This window comes from Nicotiana tabacum, chromosome 1, assembly GCF_000715075.1.
Source record: "Nicotiana tabacum cultivar K326 chromosome 1, ASM71507v2, whole genome shotgun sequence".
In the NCBI taxonomy this organism is placed as follows: Eukaryota; Viridiplantae; Streptophyta; class Magnoliopsida; order Solanales; family Solanaceae; genus Nicotiana; species Nicotiana tabacum.
In genome coordinates this window covers 13,700,308-13,709,790 of record NC_134080.1, presented here as the reverse complement: position 1 = coordinate 13,709,790, position 9,483 = coordinate 13,700,308, and positions in this window count along the sequence as shown.

Genomic DNA, 9,483 nt, shown 5'->3' with positions numbered 1-9,483 from the left:
TTTGTGGAACAACCGTACAGTGAAGAAGCGGCTCCGCATGCCATACCAAAGATCTTCAAGATGCCCCCATATCTCAAAATCTACGATGGGACAACCGATTTTGAATATCATATGACTCACTACGTTACTACTGTGAAAGGCAACAACCTCACCAAAGAACATGTGTCATCTATCTTGCTGAATTTTTTTGGCGAAACTCCCACTGAAGGGGCGTTGACGTGGTATTCACAATTATCAGCTCGTTCCATAGAGACATCCAAAGAGATTGCCTATAAGTTTGTAACGGCGCATGGAGGGGCCAAGAAAGCTGAAACAAGGGTAAACGACATCTTCGCCATTATATAATCCCCAGGAGAGGGACTGATAGACTTCCTCGCCCGATTTAACAGAGTGAGGATGACCTTCCCAAATGTCTCCGAAGGGATGCCCACAGAAGCATTGCAGAATGGGTTGAGCAGAGAAGGGGTTCGAGGGCGGCCAGAAAGCTATTGAATCGATTAGTGAAGTTCCCCCTAGCCACTTGGCACAAAATCCATAATGCCTACTGTGTTGAGGTTAGAGCAGACGACAACGACCTCAATAGACCAACTCGACAACTCACCTCGGTACAATCCGAGAGCAAAAAAGAATGCAGGGACAACACAAGGAGACACCATCCAGTATCACGGGCAGGCAGGTATGACACCAACCCTATATATGGACACCTGATGCCTCATTTCATTATTAAGAAGGCCCATCTAGGCCGAGATTAGGCACGCACAAGAATGATCGAGGTATGCCCTTTTACTATCTGCTCACAACTTTTGTGTGTCACCTACAAAGGTGGTCTACGTTCTTGAGAAGCTCGGCACAAAGGTAAAATGGCCACCAAAGATGAGTCCGACCGAAGCACCAAGAAATCTGATGCCCTCTGTGAGTTCCACTAAGAATGTGGACACAAAATAAAAGATTACATCGCTTTATGAATAGAAGTAGCAAATTTTCTGCAACAAGGGCATCTCAAGTAACTACTCAGCGACAAAGGCAAAAACACTTTAGCGATAGGTCGAGAGTGCCCAGGACCACCAAATGCCAGCTCGCACCATCAACATGATTATCGGTGGCAATGACGACGCCTCTATCAACGACATGAAATTTACCGCCACCCATAAGCTCAAAAGATCGATAACTCACGAAGGGTATGACAAACTCGATGAAAGTATCGATGAGTCAGATGCCGATGGTTTGACTTTCCCCAACAATGATGCACTTGTCATTATTTTACGGAAGTGGTGCGTGCATCATCCATCCCCGAGTCCTCGCACAGATGAGTATCAAAGATAAGATGGTGTTGCACTGCATCACAATAACCGATTTTAATAATGCAATTGAATGGACTTCGGGAGAGATTACGCTCTCTGTCCTCACCGGTGGGGTGACTCCAGAGACTACATTCCACATCAAGGACCAGGACACTACATACAACACTATCGTGGGACACTATGGATACACCATATGAGAGCTGCCCCCTCCAGCTTATATCAAGTGATCAAATTCCCAACACCTTGGGGAATATTCAGCATAGGATGGGAACAACAAATGTCTTAGAAATGCTATCGTACTCAATAAAAGAAAGAAAAAACATAACAATCAACAAGATCAGGGTCGCCATGGGTTGAGGCCAAAGAAGTCATTATCGACCCAGAGATAGTCGAAGCCGCATGATGAACCATAGAAGACCTCGATCCTATCCATCTAGGCCGTAACGACTTCAGAAAAAAGGCTTATATCAGCTGTAAACTCCGAGACCCAGGTAAATTTAGTCAATTCTTAAAAACTAACACGGATTTGTTTGCCTTTATCCATGTAGATATGCCAGACATCCCCAAGAAAATTACCACGCAAAGTCTTAATGTCAACCCCTTCTACCCCCCAGTGAGGCAGGTCCGAGAAAGTTCAATCCCATAATCAATGAGGTCGTTCACAAAGAGGTAGAAAAGTTAGTGGCCAACGGCTCTATCAGGAAGTCGAAGTACCCTAAATGGATTGATAATAGGGTAATGGTCAAAAAGAAAAATGGGAAATGGAGGATGCGTGTGGACTTCACCGACCTGAATAAAACATGTCCAAAGGATTCATTTCCAGTGTTACACATTCATCGACGCAACAACAGGACCCAAGATGTTAAGTTTTTTGGACGCCTACCCAAGCTACAACCAAATATTCATGGAGAATATAGACCAAGAGAAGCTACGTTCATCGCCCCTAGGGGAACGTGTTATTATAGGGTCATGCTATTTGGGTTGAAGAACTCTGGGGCTACCTATCAAAGGTTAATCATGAAGATGTTCAAATATCAGCTCGACAAAATCATGGAGGTATACATCGATGACATATTGGTAAAATCCATAAAAATAGAGGACCACATCGACCACCTAAGACTAACATTCATCATATTGAGAAAGTACAAAATGAAACGAAACCCCGAGAAATTTACGTTTGGCGTAGCCACTTGTCGATGCCGAGATGAGGTACCCTCACCTCGAAAAACTAGCCCTGGCCTTGGTCATAGCTTTACGAAAGCTTGGACTATACTTTCAGTGCCACTCGATCTCTAGCGTCACTGCGTTTCCTTTAAGAAACATATTACACAAGCCCGAGTTGTCTAGGAGGTTGGCCAAGTGGGCAATTGAATTAAGTGAGCACGACATTGTGAGCATGTGATTTTTGATTCATGGAAACTACTCCAAAATAAATCGAAAATAAAGCAAGTTACCTTCGGGTACAATTTTGAGAATTTGGGTGACATTTTGATAATTGTTCTGTCCGTAGATGATCACCTTACTATAGTTGAAAAAAAATACATGGGGGCATGCATTTAGGAATTAATGGCACATTTAGGAAATAATTAACCATAATTTTGTTAAAAGAAAATCACAAAAATATGCATGTGTGTTTCTTGTCATTGTGTGATTTTATTTAATGTTAAATTGCGTGTTAATTATTATGGGTGTTAAATAATATGTATGTAATTTTATTGTTGATTCTACAATTTATTTAGGATTTTTGTTTAATTTTGTTAATTAAAAAAAAAGAGAAGGAAAATGGGTAAAATATCAAGGAAACCCGGTTTGGGCAAGGTGGAACCAAAACTTTCGGGCCCAAACCAACCACATTGATCCAGTCCAAACCCAGGCTGCCCAGGCACGACCCCAAACAACGCCGTATCAGCGTCCCCGTCTTGAGCCGTTGATTTGATTCAAATGAACGGTCTCGATCAGGCCACTCATTAACCTCAACGACGCCGTTTCAGGCATGTTGATCTGAGCCGTCCAACTCCATTGATCCAACGGATCCAGGCCCTCCCCTAGACCCGTTAACCTGACCTGATCCATTCCCACACCCGGTCTCACCCACCACTACGCCCAAACGACGTCGTCCCCCTCATGTGAATAGATCCTGGCCATCGATCTCACCCGATCCAACGGCCAGGATCTAAACCCCTAAGTCGTATATAAACCTAACCCTTTTACCCCGCCCCCTATCCAAGCACCCCACCCTGTTTCTTCGTATCTCTCAGAAAAGATCCCAAACACCCCCCGAAACCCTAGCAGCTGCCCTGGCCCCCTTTCAACGTAAACCCGGCGGCAAGGACACCGGTAATCACCATAGCTACACCACTGGACCTACAAACCACCCTGAACACAAATCCCTGGTCACTTAACTTCGAATCACCTCCAGGGTGCTCGAATCTTCGATCAAAGATTCGAGCCAAAACCCTAAGTTACCTGATGAGTCCCAAATTCACCCCAGTCACTCCCCTGACATCCCTCATACCCTAATCAACTTTGGTTTCGTTCGAATCTAGGTAGAACTCTTCGAACCACAAATCTAAGCTCAAGAACCCTATAAATCGAATCCATGGGGGTCCGTCCAAATCAACAGCAGGTTGGGGTCTAATAGACCTTAATCGAGGTGTTCTCAGTCGAGAACACTTCGATTAAAGTCCGTTCGACCTCAAAAAGGGTCGAGTCCAGTTCGAGCATGGGTCATTGATTTTAAGTTTCAGAGGTAAATTTCCCTTTCTTTCCTTCTGTTTGTGTGCTATTTGTGTTTGTTTACATGCTAGTTTAATTTGTTTGATTTTTATGTCATTTTTCCTTTAATTCTGTTCCATCCTCATAAGACCTTTTATTTGGTCGATTGTTATTTTATTTGTGTTTGAATACGTTTTGTGATATACATGCTCGAGTTAATTAATGTCGTCAGTTACATAAATTCCCTATGTCGTGCAAAATGGTTGAAGGCAGTTAATGCCCCGTTCATGTCATTTGTTTGATCGACTGATTATTTTACGTCATGATTAGTATAGTCGATTAGATAAACGTCGTCGATTAGCTTTATAGGATTGAATGTTCAAATATTCTGAGTCGTATAGCTTCATAGGATGGATCGAATCATTGTCGTTCATTGGATGTTTGACATTGTTTGAAAATGGTTTGTAACTGCAATGAAAATAATTATAACTCAGTCTAGGGCAGCTTTGAATTTGAACTTTCAGAAGTTCAAAATGTCCTACTGTTGCAGTAGGGTAATACAATAATAATCTGGGTTTAACAGGGTAATTTGGGGGTTTGAAAGGACCAGAAATGGTTAGTTTAAGTGGGCTGACAGTAGGGTACTGAAGTGTGATTAAACTAATACAATAGTGGGGAACAAAAACTTGATAGCATGGGTTGTTAATTGAGTATTATAATAGGCCCATAACATTTGGTAATAATAAAATGAATTGATGGGGGATTAGTGGGGGATTGTCAGCTGCCCATACCATTTTGGGGCACGAAACACATGTTAATGAGAAATAAAAGGGTATGGGCAGAGTTGAGGGCTGGGGGAAACGAGGCAGCCTGGGGCTTGCCTGTATTTTGCCTATAAATAGGCTCATTTAGGGTAGAGTAAGGGGTTGGCGATCAGAAATTAAGGCTGGACAGTTGAGTTTGAGGGCTAGAGAGTTAAGTTTAGAGGTGGGACATCAGAAATTGAGAGAGAAATAGAGTGTTAAAACTGAAACTCCACACCCAGGAGTTCGAGGCTATTTTCATGGGTTGTTTGACAAAAATCAGAAATTACTGCTTTTTAGTGCACTAGTCTGCTGTGTTGGGACACTGTTGGATTTCAGTCTAGCTTTCCTGGTTTCTTTACTCGTTGAACACTGCTTCAGCTGAGTGTCTTGGTTTTCTGTGTGGTCTGAAGATTCACTGGTCTCCTGTTTGGTTTAAATCTGTCGCTGGTTCCTTTTACTGGCCATTATTAGGTTTGCTTGCTGGGATTTGTTTTGGTTTAACAAAGTCTGCCTGCTGGTTTGTTACTGCTGATTGCTGTCTTTGGGCTATTTGTCTGCTGTGTTGCTGTGTGTGTGTGTGCTACTGCTGCACTGATCATTCCTTTTCTTCTTTTGCTTTCCCAAATACCAGGTACACCACTGATTCACTGCCAATGTAAGCTGAAAGTTGAAGTATGAATACAAAAATGAAGCGTTAAAGCTGTTTTTTACTGGGTTTTTCGAATCTGTTTTAGTCTGTATATTGAACATTAAAGTTGTATATATAATAGTTCATATCTTCTATTTAGGATAACGAAGGCAGTCATCATGTATAATTAAACCTCGCGTATGGTTACTTCGTATCACCTTATGTGTGTCTGTTGGTAGATAGAAAAGAAGTAAGGATGTAGTGAACAATATCTGGAATGTTAGCTGTGTTTAGCATATCTTCTAACGCATGTTAAGTGTTAAATCGTCCATCGCTAGTTAATCTTATTCCATTTAGCAGGCCGTCTCGCTATAACTTGCAGCAATACCATTAGAACAAAACAATAACAGTTTCCATTTCAACCTTGTAAATATTGGGCCTTAGTCGAATGAACTAACAGGCCCTTATAGGCCTGGGCCCATGATATCTAAGCAACGGCCCATATACGCATTCATGTTTCGGATTTTGCAAATCATATTCGGAACCTGACTATAAGAATTCGAAAGTATGTAAATCAAGTAGGACCTTTTCTTCATTTATTTTAGAAAACGAAAAATAGAAAAATGTAGTCACGCTAAGATTATCCTTTTAAAAATAATAAGACGAGCCTCGCCAAAATAAAAAAAATAATGTAAATTGTGGGGCCCTCAATAATTAGTCATAATAAATACTTAGAATTTGGGATGGACTGTTTAGTGAATTTCACTGCCTTCCCCAAAGATAATAACGCGTTAGCCTCTTTAGACGCGATTTAATTAAATTACTTTCTTAAACTCGGGTGCACATTTATGTGACCTAAATCCAAATCTTAGCGGAGTCGAAATGCGTCTCTAATCACGGGTACATTGATTGTGACGTGGTTCGAGGTGCGTGTCCATGACGTTGCAAATTCCCTTTTTTTTTAAAAATAAATAAGAAAGAGATGAGCCTCGCCGAATAAAAATACAAAATTGCGGGTCCCTCAGTAAATACTTGCTTTAAAACTGCTTAGATTTCGGGATGGACCGTTTAGCAAAATTTCATGGCCCTACCCAAAGAAAATGATACGCTAGTCGCTTTAGGCGCGCCTTTAATAATTTAATTTTCTTAAATTCGGGTGCACATTTATGTGACCCAAATCCAAATCTTAACGGAGTCAAAGTGTGTCAACGACCACGAGTACATTGATTGTGACGCGGTTTGAGATGCATTTTCACAACGTTGCAATTCCTTGTAAAAAAATAATAATAATAATTATGAAAGCGGTAAAAAGATAAAAGTTGCACATAAGTTCATATTTGTATAAAATCAGATAATCAAGCCAAATATAACAGTTGAGCGACCGTGCTAGAACCACGGAATTCAGGAATGCCTAACACCTTCTCCCAGGTTAACAAAATTCCTTATCCGGATTTCTAGTGCGCAGACTGTAATATGGGGTCATTCTTTTCCTTGATTTGGGATTAAATTGGTGACTTGGGACACCCTATATCTCCCAAGTGGAAACTCTGAAATAAACAAACAAATCCCGTTTCGATTGTCCTTTAATTGGAAAAAACTCCTACGCCCCTCGCGGGGGTGGAAAAAGGAGGTGTGACAGCTCTGGCGACTCTGCTGGGGATATATAACCCAGAACCACTGGTTCAGGGTTAAGAATTCGAGCTTAGAATAATTGTTATTATTTGGCTTTATTTATTATCTGATTATTACATGTTTTGAGCCTAATGTGCTAAATGCTGCTTTTACCGCTTTGATATTATTTGAACTGTATATAAACTGTGCCGAAACCTTTCTCTTCTTACCTCCGGGGATGTGCTTACTGGTTGAGACTCCCTATTCTGTTAGTGTCATACCCTGAATAAAAGAGGCTCAGAAAGTTTCTAAGCCGGCTGGCCTTTTGGTTCCCGGAAAGGAGCTCCTTCCTCAGCTCGAGTTGTCCGCTCGGGTACACTGTCTAGAACACCGACCCAGGTTTTTGAACCTAGTATAACAAAGCCACATGCCGGATCCCTAGTAGGAACGTTTATTTGCATCATGTGCATTTGACTTAGGGGACTCAACACTGGGGTTGGGTTCGTCTAGGACTAGCAACCTGAAAAGGAAAAAGACCATCCTGCTACATCCTGTGTGTTGTACGCATTTATTTGCTTCAGATCTGCATGCTGACCGGTTTCTGAAATCAAGAATTTCTGAAAAATAAAGAGGAGAAAAATAGCAGTGTAGGGAGATAACTACTTTTAGAAAAATAAAACCAATGTCCAAGTAGTATCAAAACCCTGCCGAAAGTTTGAAAAAAAAAAGAAAATGTTTTTTTTAATTTGAAAAAAAAACCTTGTTTACAAGTTTAGTTTGTGTTGGGCGAACTACGCCGGTTTGATTCTCATAGGGTGTGAGATACGTAGGCAACCCTCGTCGGGTCCAACCTCCCATTCTGTAAAAAATTAGTAAGTAATAAAAATGTTAAAAGTTGTATTTTTCTGTCATAGAGTCGGGTGATGCCGTTTATATCAAAAATAGCCAAATGTTCCCAAAAGGAACTCCGGAAGGCTGCCTTTGTACAAACGGCCACTTCTTATTATTTATTTTTGGTTAAATCGCACAACCTTAGAAACTTCGTCCCTGAAGTGTTGAGAGGTCGTGTTCAGAAATCCTTTTTAAGAAAAATGATCATATGTTTGTTTTGTTTTGTCAAATAAATTTCGTTTGTTAAATCTTATTAATAAATGTGCAGAATGAGCACGACTCAAAATGAACCCTTTTCAATCATGAATAAAATTCCCCTCCAATTGCGGCTCTGGTGGAATGATTTAGGCAAAGAAGGGCATGACGAATTCAAGAAACATCTGAAAGGTCTCACGAGTTTGTTGGATATAAGGCCTCGAGGAGATATTATAAGGGCACTGGTCCCTCACTGGGACCCTGCGCACAATGTCTTCCACTTCTCGGACTTTGAACTTACCCCAACTTTAGAGGAAATAGCAGGGTACATCGGCAGCGCTGAGGCTCCATTGAGGCATAAATACCTGGTTGCTCCAAGAGCCGTGGCGGTACACCAGTTTTTGGACTCATTAAAGATAGTCAGAACAATTCATAACCCTGACTTGGCAAAAGGTTTTTCCACTATGAGTTTCATATACCAAAGATATGGTCACATAGGAGGATTCGACAAGACAGAAAACAAGTCGTGCAGCAAAAGTAACCGTCGAAAGTGGGATGAACATAGACGGGTTGCTTTCATGATAACTTTCATAGGGCTCTTAGTATTCCCAAGAAAAGACGGGAATATCAACATAAAGATAGCGGGGGTCGTCAGTACTTTACTCACGCAGAAAGATAGCACGCTGGCGCCCATGATTGTATCTGATATGTTCCGAGCTCTCATGGCCTGCAAAGCCGGAGGAAACTTTTTCAAAGGTTGCAACTTGTTGTTGCAAATATTGATGACTGAACACCTATGTCGCCGAGCCCAGTTTCTGAGCCATGGAAATTCTGAAAAGACCTGCATAGAGGAGTTCTATACCAGAATTAATGAGGCCTACCTACCTGAAGGAGTCTCGGCATGGACCTCATATTTCCGGACCCTCAATGCCAATCAAATACAGTGGACGCTGGGGTGGTTACCGATCGACGAAGTCATATACATGCCAGCAGCCAGGCCCCATTTTCTCTTGATGGGACTTAAGAGCATTCAACCTTATGCGCCGCATCGGGTTTTAAGGAAACTTGGGAGGTGTCAGATAGTGCCAAAAGACGAGGATCTAAGCACCCAGGTGATTGAGATCAGTTCCGATGGCCAGTTTCCTGAAGCAAGGGTCCGCCAGATTTGGAGCCAATGTCAATACTTAGAGGCGAATACTTGTGTATTGAACCGGGCAAAAGGGGAAGTTTCGCCCGGATATCAGGCTTGGTACAAAGGGGAAATGTCATCTGGAAGGCCGTCTAAAAGACCTCACCTTCAAGAATTTGCCAGGTCCTCACAAGAGCATTGGGACTG